The sequence below is a fragment of the Monodelphis domestica genome, chromosome 4 (assembly GCF_027887165.1).
Source record: "Monodelphis domestica isolate mMonDom1 chromosome 4, mMonDom1.pri, whole genome shotgun sequence".
Lineage (NCBI taxonomy): Eukaryota > Metazoa > Chordata > Mammalia > Didelphimorphia > Didelphidae > Monodelphis > Monodelphis domestica.
In genome coordinates, this window is record NC_077230.1 from 107,205,665 (window position 1) to 107,219,098 (window position 13,434).

At 35.9% G+C, this 13,434-nt stretch overlaps 1 long non-coding RNA gene across 1 annotated transcript; it reads left to right on the forward strand.

The window, feature by feature from the left end:
* The first annotated feature begins 2,403 nt into the window (after positions 1–2,403).
* Positions 2,404–13,189, forward strand: LOC103100326 (uncharacterized). The gene is made up of 2 exons (XR_467311.3): positions 2,404–7,641; positions 12,986–13,189. It is a non-coding gene; the product is annotated as an uncharacterized LOC103100326 (long non-coding RNA).
* The last annotated feature ends 245 nt before the right edge of the window (positions 13,190–13,434 follow it).

Consider the following 13,434-nt stretch of genomic DNA (forward strand, 5'->3'; position numbering starts at 1 on the left):
TGTATTTAAAAAAAATTCTAGATCTCTTTGAGTATGTCATATGCTCCTTCTAGATTATTTCCTTTAGGGCAGGCAGCTACATAGAACAGGATATAGAGCATCAGACTTGGACTCAGGAGGACCTGTGTAACTAAGGGCTTAGTTTAGTAGTAACTTCGTAACTTAGCGCTTAGTCTTCATTTGCTTCAGTTTCCTCATCTGTAAAATGAACATAAGAATAGCATTTACCTCCAAAATTTGTTAGGATCTATAAAAAACATTTTTTTCCTGTCTTGTACCAAAAGGCAGATTCAGTTAGGAAGAAGAGAGTCTGAGTCCTCAGGGGTGAATATAATGCCAGCATCTCTATTCAGAAGCCTCAAGAGAAAAAGGAAGGCAGCCTAATTAAAAATAAAAATTAAATCCTTGCCTTGTGTCTTAGAATCAATACTGTCTATTGTTTCGCAGACCAACAAAAAAAAATGGGAAGGGATAGGCAGTGGAAGTTAAATTACTTGCCCAGGGTCACATAGCTAAGGTCAAATGTGAACCCAGGACCTCCATTCTCTAGGCCTGGTTCTCAATCAACTGAGCCATCTAGCTGGCCCAAATGCAAGTTAATAGTAAAAATTAAGAAATCAGAGTCTGTTTCTTGAGATTGTAAATATTTGAGTTGTAGTAAGACCTGCAGATTTTCTCCCCAAGCAAATAAACGATTAAAAATTGTAAAAAATAGACTCGAATACAGGACTACAATCCCCATGAGCCTTTGCTCCACTTCCCCAGAATGCCTTGTAATCTCACCTGGGCCGAGATCGAGAAGGTATTTAAGTTGATTCAAAGGCTTTTGAAGGGCGCTTGGCTCTTTTTGGACTTCCGTTTTGGAGCAGACACGGCTCTTTCCATAATGTAGGTGAGGTCTAGGCCTCTGGCCTAGACACGTGTTTTTTCTTATCCTGTATTTTCTTTTAATCCTTAACTTTAATAAACCTCTAAAAAATATAATACTCCTTGCAGAGAGAAACTAATTTCTACCTGCCTCAGATGCCTCAGTCTCCCCATCTCCCCTAAATTTTAATCTTTACAAAATCTGATTCTGGTCATTTGCACAAATGAAGAGGTAAGCAGAAATCAAGTTCCCGAACAACAAATGAAGATAAAATGGGGGATACCAAAGAATGAATCAAAGCTTTCTGCTCAGTAGTAGCCAGTAGTGTGTGTAGGAATCGTAGGTGAGACCAGGTTCTTTCCCTTCTTCCTCTTCTGCTTAAAGAGCTACAGCTATACCATGAATAGCTGGAAAGCACTCAAATTGCTGCGATTTCTTCACATGGCCTCCTATATAGCGAATGACGAGTACTTGCAATTCCTGTTCCCAATGCTCACCAGTTTATATAAAAGAATTGTGAGGAATCCACCCCCTTCTCCTGCCCAACTTGTGTATGAATGAGGGCTTGAGCACGTTTGGGATAAAAATGGATGAAAGCACAAAGACTCCTTTTGGCCATATTGGCTCTCTCCAAAGATTGAATTCTCTGCCCAAGTTGTGTGCGCTCTTCTGCTTGCCTTTGTGAATTTAATCACCACCTGACTACAAAGCAGCAGAGGTAAAATAGTCTATATAACCCACGTCTTCCCTTTTGTTTCAATCTCAAACAATGAACAGAACTGTAGCCTTTCTTTTACTTCCCCACAGTTAAAGCCCATCCCTGCTTACTCCCCTCAAAACCCAGAAAACAGCCACAATTTATGTGGAAGAGTAATCTCTCAGGGGTGTTTATGTTCAGAGATGAGTCATATAGGAGGGAATTCCCTTTCATCTCTGCTTCTCTAATTCTTCTCCATCGAGACTCCAGACTCCTAGAATTTTATGTGGGGAGTACTGTGGTATGTTAAAGTGGGATAATTAACCGATTATTAACTGTAAACCAACTTAAAAAAATCTCTTATGGGATAAATATTTAATACTAATCCAGAAACAGCAGCAGAAGCAACAGGGGGGCCATAGATAGTGATAGCTGGAGAATAAGAAATGTAGAAGGGGAAGTGAATAAGCATTTACTAATAGCTGCTATGTGCCAAACTCTGTGTTAAGTGCATTTAAAAAAATATCATCTCATTTGAGACTTACAAAAACCAGATAAAGTAGGTTCTGTTATTATCCCCATTTTATAGTTCAGGAAACTGAGACGAAGAGTTGAAGTGACTTTCCCAGGGTCACACCGTTATAAACAAATTATAAACTCACTTGTTCCTGACTCTAGGCCTTTAACTATGGGTACTAGCTGCCTCTGGTATATTGAAGTCACACTGGAGGCCTAGTACTCTAGGTGGGGGGGCTGGGGGGTCCTGGGACCTTCTTTCTGCTTTCCCCTTAAACCCCAGTTTTCTTGGGTTCTGGCTTTTGGGGGAGGGGTTGTACCTTTTGAGTTGAGTCCAGCAGGAGGATTCCTTGGCTCTGTCTTATTGTTAGGTTTGATTTTCAGTCCCCTAGGAGCATTCAGTTTGTTATTGGTAAGGAAGTGTATTCAGAGGTCTGAACTTCTTCTGCTTCTAGCCCGCCATCTTGACTTTGCCTCTTCTCATTTGCTTCTCATACCATCTGTGTGACATACCATGATAACTATTTTATATATGGGGAAAACTGAGGTTCAGAGAGGTTAAGTGACTTTCCAAAGGGAACAGAACTAGGAAGTGCCTGGGGTAAGATTTGTATGCAGGTCTTTCTGGATCTGAGTTTCTTATTAGTTATTATGTTATTAATATGTCATGTAGTATTATAAGTCTAGATGAGTCTAGCCTAGTCTATCTGAGATATCTACCCTGTTTCCTGGAAGAGGTGTGATTTTAAAGACAGGCATGAGTTGGCATTCCAGAACTAGAAGAAAAAAAGCATAGTGCTTCCCCTCAATAATCCTATGATGTTTCTATCATCACCAGACAAGGAAATTGCAGTATCTAGAAGTTGAGTAACTTCATGCAGTCAGTAAGTGTCAAAGTTGAGTCTTGAATATAATTTTTTTTCTTTTTTTAGCCAAAGTTCTTTCTGAAACACCACATTGTCTTCTCTCAGACACGGAATTAGTTGTAGGAAACAAATTAGAGGCAGAACTAATTGCAAATGCTTTTAAAATGTGATTGTCCAAATATCGCCATGTTGGTGAACAAGTTCTTTTTTGTGTGGTAGATTATGGCAGCATAATGGGGTTGAGGGAAGAAAGGAGAGAGTGGGTGTATATTTTTTTTTTCTCAATTCTTTTCTATCATAAGCAGCATCTAACTGACTGATTTCAATTCAGTTGATAATGAGCCACACAGTGCATTATCTCAGCATCTCATCCATCATTACTGTTACCTGGTAGTGCAGTCAGATGAAGAGAAGGGTAAGCATTAAATGCAAGTATGTTTTATATTGTCCCTTTAATGTCTTTTAGGATCATTAATGTTTAGTGTCATCCTGGAACAGAGCAGCCAGAAAGATCTTTACTCCCCATCCCTTTCGTATTTATTTTCCTTCCAGTTATCTCTTGTACAATTATAAACACAGCTTTGCAAGAACACAGAATCTTCTTTTTTATTTTTATTTTTTGCCATAGATCTGATATATTACAGTTTTATACTTCTTGACTAGAAGTATTTTCCGACATAATCACTGCTCAGAGACACAGGCCATGGCAGATCAAATGAGGGACGTGATTGTATCTCTATAAAGTAATGGTGAAACTTCCATTAAGACCTTCCTCTTATGTTTCATTGTGGTCTTGAGAACTTACATTCCCAATTGCTAGGCAATAGAATACAAACTTTGGCAGGTCCCATTCAGATGGAAAAGCTCTGAGTCTGGGCTCAGGAAAAGATGCTAAGCCTGCCATTGTCTGTTCCATATGGAGAAACTCATCACATTGTTGGCCATGTGGTGAAGACTTTTTTTTTGTCCACAGCTACTACCAATAACCACATAATAAGCTGTGAGTGGGAATACCCATCCTTCCCCTCAAAAAGTATCTCTCATCTTTGAAATTCTAAAGTAGAGCTATGAAACACCACTGTGATAGTTAATTCAATAGTTTGTAATACTAAGAATCAAATCATACTTAGAAGCTTGCATATCATTTTTAACCTACTTGTCAGTTAAGTGCCTACAATTTCAACTAGTCATTGAGAATTTTAGAGCTAGGAAAAACTTCAGGGATTATTTTAATCTAATTTCCAGATTTTGAAGATGGCTAAACAGAGTCAGAGTGGTGAAATGACTTCTTCAAGGTCACTAGATAGGTAATTACCAAGCTGGGACTTTAGAATTAGGGCAGGCACTCAAAATGGGAAATACCATTTCCATAGGGAGGGCAATGTGCTTGACTCTAAGGGTACAAAAATGAAAACAGCAACAATGACAAAAAACAACCCATAGTTCCCTTCATCAGGGAGCTTTGTATATCGTATACAATCTAATGTTTTAAAGCTCCTCCCTTATATCATGCTTTCCTTTTCCCCTATTTTTCCAGATTACATGTTAAAACAGTTTTAATAATCATTTTCTGACGTTTTGTGACCCATATTCTCTTCCTTCCTCCCACTCTTTCCTTTCCCAAGATGACAGATAAGATGACATAGGTTGTGCATGTTATGACAGAATATGTTTTTCCATGTTTCTCATGTGAAAGAAGATTTATATGGCTTATTCTAAAAACTCATAAAGGAAGTAAAATGAAGAATGGTATGCTTTAACCTATATTCAGACCATCAGTTCCTTCTATGGCAGTGAGTAGCTTTTTTTCAACATGAGTCCCTTGGATTTGTCCTAGTTCCTTGCATTTCTGATAATAACTAAGTCATTTAGAGTTGATCATTGTAGTTACTCTCTTGGTTCCAATTTTTTTTTTTTTTTGAGAAAACCTGGGTCCACCACCATGACGTTCATAGTGAGGCAAAGTAGCACTTTTCTGGGGAAATAATACATTATTGTTTGTTCAGAGGTGTACAAATAAATCACAAAATCACTGAAGGAAGTACCCATGTTCTTTACACAGGCATTTTGCATGTATTATGCTGCTATATAGATTGGATGAGTGTATAACCTGAGGGGGTCTAGTGATAATAACTATATGTCTCCTCTACATCCTACCAGATGTAATTGCACTGTTGCTGGGCTTTGAAACTGTTGGTGCCTTCGGGTTTCATACATGACCCAGGTTGATGACTATTGGCAGTTTGGTACAATGAGGAGATACTGGCCTTTGCACTCATAGACTGTATGACTTTGGGGAAATTATTTTAGCTCTTTGAGCCTCTGTTTCTCCATTCTCCATCTGTAAAATGAAGGGGTTGACTTAATGGTCTCTGAAATCCTTTCCAATTTTAATAATGCATGAGAAAATTCATTTTGCTTGAGTATATGTATTTGTTACAAGAGCTTTGAAAATGAAGGGGAATAGGAATAGAGTAGAAAAAAGGGGGTGGGGAGAGTCAGACAGAGAAAGAGACAGAAATGGCAGAGACAGAGAGGAAGAGGAGAGACAGAGATAGAGATAGAAAAAAGGAGGAAGAAAGGAGAGACATTGACAGAGAGCAGAGAGAGGAAGGGATGGAAGGAAGGAGGAAAGGAGGGAGAAGATATGAAAGAAAGAAAGCAAAAGAAAGGAGAAAAAATTGTTCTAAGAAATGGAGAGAAGAGAACAAAAATTCCAGATGAATAAGAAAGCTTGGGAAGCTACAGTTTATCCTACATATTTTTTAAAATTTAAATATTTATTACATTTAAATATCCAGTTAACCACCTCCATCCCTCCCCTTTCCCCAATAGAAAAGGCACCATTTGACAGATACATAAATATATATACATTTTTTTTCTATTTATCAGTTCTTCCTCTGGAGGTAAACATGCATAGGTCATTCTTCAAGCAATATTTATGTTGCTGTATATAATAATCTCTTGGTAATTCTCATTTCATTCTTCATAATTTCATGTAGGTCTTTTCATGTTTTTCCAAAATTAACCTGCTTGTTGTTTCTTACAGCATAGTAATATTCCATCAAAATCAAATGCTACAACTTATTCAGCTATTTCCCCAATATATGGGTTTCCCTTCAGTTTCCAGTTTTTTGCCACCACAAAGAGAGCTGCTATAAATATTTTGCAACATATAAGTTCATTTCTTTTCCCCCTGAATATCTTAGGAAAAAACCTAATAGTGATATTGCAAGGTCAAAAGGTATCTACATAACTCTGAGTATAATTCTAGATGGATCTCCAAAATGGTTGGATCAGTTCACAGTTCCATCAACAGTATTTGTGTCCCCATTTTTCCATATCCCCTCTAACATTTGTAATTTTGTCCTTTTATCATTTTAGCCAATCTGATAGATGTGGAATGATAGCTTAGAGTTGTTATGATTTGCATTTCTCTAATCAATAATGATTTAGAGTGTTTTTTCATATAGCCTATTGTTAATGATTTTAAGAAGATTGATTTCCTCCAAATAGTTCCTGAAATCAATTATTAAGTGATGGAAATCTTGTTGGGGAAGAATGTAATTATAATTTTGAAACATGGAATACTGTGGAAGAAAAAAGCAGTCTCGGATATTGATGACATGGTGATTTGCTATAGGTAGCCAAATAACAGTAGAAGGGAACAGGATATCTTGCAGGGATTATTACACATGTAGGGTATACCAGTGACAAGTGAGAAAGGGATCAAGGAAGAGATGTGAGAATGTTTCCATCTTATACTATAATTTACTGAAGGGAAGCACTATATGAGTAATGATTTAAAAAAACCCAATATCTTAAAGCCAAATTTAATAGGTTTTTCAGAATAAATTTAAAAGGACTTTGGGATGATTTATTGAAATGATCATTTGTTAATGTAGTCAATTTAAAGAGATATTGTTCAGTTTTCATTTCAAACTTGATGTTGCCTTACTGCACCAAAAATGCAGCCTTCCTAATGGGAATTATACTTACATAAAGCATGCATTTTAAAACATGAATATTGGGAAAAACCCAATTTCATTGCATATCATTTGGTTTTAGATGTGATTTCCTCCTTGTTCTCTTCTTATATTCAGTTCATTATAGAACAAAATCAATATTACACAATGGCTTTTAATACAATTCAGCATAGTGTATGTGTGTGTGTGTGTGTGTGTGTGTGTGTGTGTGTTTATTGAAACTGGTTTGGATGCATAACAAATAAGATTGGCCTTCACTAGGAATCAATTTCAGTTTTTTGGGAACAGACATGTTATTTGCTTCCTCAGTTTTTCTTTATGAGAATGTGAGGAAGAAAATCTAAGAGCTACTGTGGTTCAAGGTGTCAGTAATTCCCCCCTTTTTTGTCTAATTTCTTCCCTGTTCAGCTGTTTATAAGTGCTTTCACCTATAGACCATTAGGTTGGTCTTGTTGCTTCAAGAATTCAATTCTAGTCAACATTTTAAATTAGGCACCTATGAGGAACAAAGCACTATCAAAGGAGGAGATACAATAATGAATAAGACATCTTTTTTAATTATCAAGGGGTTAAGATGGAATGTGACATTCATTTTGATTCAGCAAATGTATATTAAGGGTGTAATACATGAAGATCAAAAGACAGAAAAGAAGACAAGTCTCTATTCCCAAAGAGAACATTCTGCTGGGGAATACAACATATACATAAGTAAGTACAAAAATATGTCAAATAATCTTTTGTTGTTGTTTTTTAACTGAATCCATAATTTTATTGATATAGGACAGTGGTGGAACAAAGGATAAATTGGTAGACCTGAAATCAGCAAAGACTTGAGTATAAATGTGACCTCAAGACACTTCCAAATTTTGTGACATTGGGCAAATCAGCTTCATTTTACTTCAGTTTCCTCAGTTGTAAAATGAGGATGATCATCTTATCTGTCACTCAGAATTATTGTGAGGATTAAATGAGATGATAATTAAAAAGTCCTTACAACAGTAGTTGGTATATAGTAGGTACTTAATGAATACTTGTTTTCCTTTCCTTCTTACTCAATTTGCACCTGCTCTATAACTTATTGTCTTAGTGTTGCCCGAAGTGCAAGGATATAGGTAGGTAGATGGGGGCTAGATTATTTAAGGGATCAAAGTCAATGTTCCAGTGGCAAGTCTTGAACCGAGATTTTCCTGACTTCAAATTCCCTTCTCTAGTCCTTATACCACACTGCCTTTCATATAAAAATTAATAGAAAGATCTCTTAAGAGAGACAGAGTGTTAGTAACTAGGGAGATATGTGGAATTCTCAAGTAGTAGGAGGCATTTGAACTGTGCTTTGAAGAAAGCTAACAATTCTAAATCATATTAGACCATAGGAAGTTAAGCAAGTAAAGCATTTGTGGTAGGGAAAGGGGAGGAATTGTGGATCAGAAAGAAAATGACAAACTGGAGTCAAAAGATGGGATGACTAATGAATTTAGAGGCCAAGAAGAGATTCAGAAACTAAGAAATCTAAAACATAGAAAAGACATCTAGGTGTCAGTCTCGATATAGGTTGAAATCATTTGTTATTCGTAGGGTGAACTTTGATTTTGTTATACATTTATGTCAGGATTTTTTATTTTTTCCTTTCCTTTCCTATCTCCTCTTCTCCTCTCTTCTCCTCTTCTCTCCTTTCCTTTTTTTTTTTTGGTACTATGGTACCCTTTAGCAGTTTGGTGAAGCCTATGGATGCTTTAGTACATTTTCTTCAAATAATGCTCTTAAATATATTAAATACTTAACATTACAAAGGAAACCAATTTTGATAAATACAGTTATCAAAATGTTAGTCACTTAACCTCTCAGCCTCAGTTTCTGACCAGTAAAATGGAGAGGAGACAGCTAAGTCAGAGAGTTGTCAAAGTCAAATGAGAGAAGTCTTTTCGAAACCTTAAGATTTTATTAATTCCAGCTATAATAATTGTAATAATGATAATAATTAGCATTATATCCCCATCTGATAAGAATAACAACTGTGCTGTTATCCAAATCTTTGACATAAATATTAATAAATAGCAAAAGTCCATGGACAGATTCTAGAGTTATTGTATTAGAAACTTCCTTGCAAGTTGACATTTAAACCATTAGTGACTACTGTATGGGTTTAATCATTGAATCAATTTGCAGTCTAACTATCTGGACTATTATCTAATATTTCTCTCTCCATTTTGTCCACAAGAAGAGTATTGGGCTTTGTTGAATGCTTTCCTGAAATTTAGGCATACTAAGTCTGTATCATTCTACTGATTGTTACCAGTCTGGCAATCCTTTTAAAATATGATTTGATGTTAAAAAGGAATGACTTGATCTTAAAAAAAATTTTTTTCTTTAAATATTTCCCACTAACATGTGAAAATTAAATATTATTAAAAAGGACGTTCCAGATTCTTTCCCTCCTTCCTACCCTTCCCCCTTTTCGAAAAGCCAAGCAATTTGATTTTAATTATACATATGAGGGCATCTTTCCATATTAGCCATATTACAAAAGAAAACAATAAAGAGAGAATTTTTTAAAAAAGGATGCTTCAATCTACATTCATAGTTTCAGTTCTCTTTCTGGAAGTAAGTAGCATTTTTCATTACTGATCCCTTGAAATTGTCTTAGATTATTGTCTTGATCAGTGTACAAGGGCTTCCTGGTTCTTCTCACTTTACTTTGTATGAGTTCACATAAGTCGTCTCAGAGACCATCCTGCACAATAGTATTCCATCACAATTATATACTATGACTTGTTCAGCCATTCACAAATTGATGTGCATCTCTATAATTGCCAGTTTTTTCCCACAACAAAAATAACTGCTAAATATGTTTTACTCCAATGAATACTTTTCATTTTTCTTTGATCTCTTTGGGATATAGACCTAGTACTGATATTGCTAGCTCAAAGGGTTCACATAGTTCTATTTATTTATTTATATTTGGGTGTCCTTTCCATTAATTTTCAATTCTACCAATAATGTATTACTGTCTCAATTTTTTTGCATTCTCTCCAGATTTGGGTATAATTTGATCTTGTTAAAGACAGGTGAGCTCTTTCTACAGACTCATACACCACTCCCAGAAATTAATATCAACTATGCCAACCTATTGTTTGCCTATTCCACCTGTTACATATATATTTTTTTAAAATCATGAGACTTGCCCTGTTCCAGTCCTGTAGCATTTTTCATGATGTTTCAATTATCACTGACTGTGTTCCAGAATAAAATTTTCTTCTTTAAGAATAGAAAAATATCATATCATGGACCCAGTGACTTGAACTCATGGACTACTAGATATTTTTTTTTTGGCAATTTCTTTATACAGCTTACAGTTTTTAATTCTCTATTAACCCTTTTTGTTTGATCACTTTCAAGCTGAAGTTCATCTTCTTTAGTTGGAAAAAAAGTAGAATGGAGCTGCTCCATCTTCTCTCTGTTATGAGTGATAGTAGATTGAAATGAGCACTAGACCTGGAATTAGCATAACTGAATTCAAATCTTGGCTCATATTTTTACTAGATAATTGACAGCCTACTTGTATATTCCTCTCTAAGCCTATTTCTTAAACTATAAATTGGCAAGAGTAAACAATAATTTTTTTCAATTAAAAAGCACTTTCCTGTGATGTCCAAATCTTTCAGATGACTATCTCTGCCATTCATTCCATTATACTTCAATTTAATTCAATTCAGTAAGTATTTATTAAACACTTAGCAGCTAGGCTACACAGCAATAAAGCTAGACTGGGAATCAAGAAGACCTGAGTTCAAATTTGGACCAGATATTTACTAGTGTATGATCCAGGGTAATTTACTTAATTTTTTTTTCTGTTTCCTCCACTGAAAAATAGGGATAATAATAGCACCTACCTCCCAGAGGTTTTGTAAGAGATGATATAATATTTGTAAAAAGCTTTTGGCATAGTACCTGGTACATTGTAGGTGCTATATAAATGTGAAGAATATTTGTTGTTGTTATGTGTCAGAGACTTTGCTAGGCAATCAAGACACAAAGACAAAAATGAAAATATCCTCCCTCAAGGAATTTTTACTGGTAGTGCAGGAAAACAAAATATGCTCAGATAAATACAAAATTTATGCAACATAAGCAAAAAAGTAACTTTGAGTAGGAAGAACACTAGGGACTGAGGAAACAGAAAGGATACCAGAAGCAGCACTTTAAGCTTTGAAAGGAGCTCAGAATTCTGAAAGGTAGAGATGAGGAGCTGCACTCCAAGCATGAGAAGAGCCTCTGCAAAGGCCTGGAAATCAGGGATGAAGTTTCAGAAATGAAGACTAGGGAATAGAGCAGTTTGGCCGGAGTGTTCTTGTGCATGTTACATTTCCTACCACTTACCTATTAATTACTATAAAAGAAAGTTCAGTGTCACATTTCATATGTGATCCCACAAATTGCCCTGCTGAATGAGAATAACAAATATCAATGACCAAATCCCTGTGAATTGACTTCTCTTTATATAGCAAATCCTCTGATAGCTTTATCTGATGCTTACTTACACCTTAATGGAATAATCAGCCAGGTACCTTATGAGAAAACTGTCCCTTGTATTTTCTGCCCTGCAACATCAAGTATCACTAGAGCCTTCATATTCACAGTACAAAGATCTACCTTTCTGCTAGTAAAGTAAAAGCAAATATTTTCCCCCTGAGAAGTTTCTGATCAAACTGGATGGAAGGAAGGGGAAAAAAAAGACTGCAGGAAATATTTAAATAGCAATTAGATATAGGAGACAGCCTCTCATTGCTGGAAACTACCCCAAGCGAAGGCTTAGGGGGAAATTAATTTCCTGCAATTTATGGTCCTAGATAAGGCCTATAGTTACGCATTATGGCTTAATAGATTAATTCTTTTTCAGAAAGATACTGTGCAGAACTACAGAATTGAAATCCCACTAATATAGTTTAGACTTTGAGTTTCAAGGTACCTAGATTTTATGGAAAGGGAAGAGTTGATTCTTTATTTACAGTGCATCCACTTCAACTTCTTTTTCACACTTCTAAAAAAGGGCAAATTAATAATACTAAAAAGAAAAAAATGTGAAGTTAATGTCTATTATTTGCCCCAGTGGGTTATCGCCACTATAACCTTCCACTATTCTTCACATTCCCAAACTGAGAAGTCTCTATCAGGTCATTAGAATCCAATGGATACTTAATTCTAAATGTGTTCAAATGTTCTGTTGCTTCTGTGAAGTCACCAAAGTGGCTATTCTCTTTCAGAATGTAAATAACAAACCACCATCTCTGCTCAGCCCATTTGACTATTGTCCATGTCCTTCCATAAGTAGTCTATAAGAGTTCCCCTAGTGTGCTTGAGAACTTTCTCAATTTCTCCTGACATTTCACAGATACTGGTGGAGCACTTTGACTAATCATACATTGTTCCTAACCTCACAATGTGACTAGCCCATCATTCTTTCTTTTGCTCATAGTTCACTGAAAAAAAAATTGAGGAGATTCCCCAAGACCTCTTCCTCTTCCTCCTCCTCCTCCTTTTCCTCCTCCTCCTCCTCCCCCCATATCTCTCAGATGCCTTCTGTTACTATATTCTTTATTCCTACATCACATGAAGAGTTGTCCTTGAGAACAGGGACTGTTGTTTGCTTTTATTTGTATTTCCTTGTGCTTAATATAGAGGATCATATGTAGGAATTATTTAATAGTTACTCACCGAATGGCATATTTGTCTGTCTGTCTATCTATCTATTAATATGCTTCACAGGTGACATTATTATACATTTGCATATAACAGAAAAATACATAAGATAAATATATACATGTATATATGTAATTTTATTTATGTGTACTTATATGTATATATATATATATATAATGTGTTAGTGTGTATGAGTTATTTAAAAATGAGGTCAGAAAAGAATATGAAGAACACAGGGAATTCTGGGGGCCTCTATCTATTTGACAATTTCATAGGAAAACAAGTAGTAATTACTCAATTTCCTGACAACCAATAACAATGATTTCATTCTTTTGACCTTTTTTTTTTTCTCCAGAGGATGTTTAAAGAAGGCAAATGATGTCCTGTTGATAGAGGCATCTCAGGAGAATGCTGCCAGAAGTGCTGAGGCAGGTGTTGGACAGGCACCAGGCAGGATTTCATCGGAAAGAAGATATTAATGGTCATTAAATAAAATCACCGTGGCTCTTCCCTGCCTGTGAGCCTGGAAAGTACCAGAATAAATAATCCAGGCAGTTGAGTGGGTAGATAATGATCAAGTTTAACAGGATAAATAATTTCCACTGTGAGATCGATAACCCAGTTTATGTGATAGGTTTAATTCTTTTGTAAACAGGCATGATTGCTAGCTGTACCACGAAGGTTATTTATATCCTTTGGTCTAGCCACTAGCACAACTTAGAGACATGCTGTTGAATCCTTGTGTGCTGATTGCTGCTCACAAGGTAATGACATGGCAGGCTGAAATGGAGGCTTTTGTTAGGG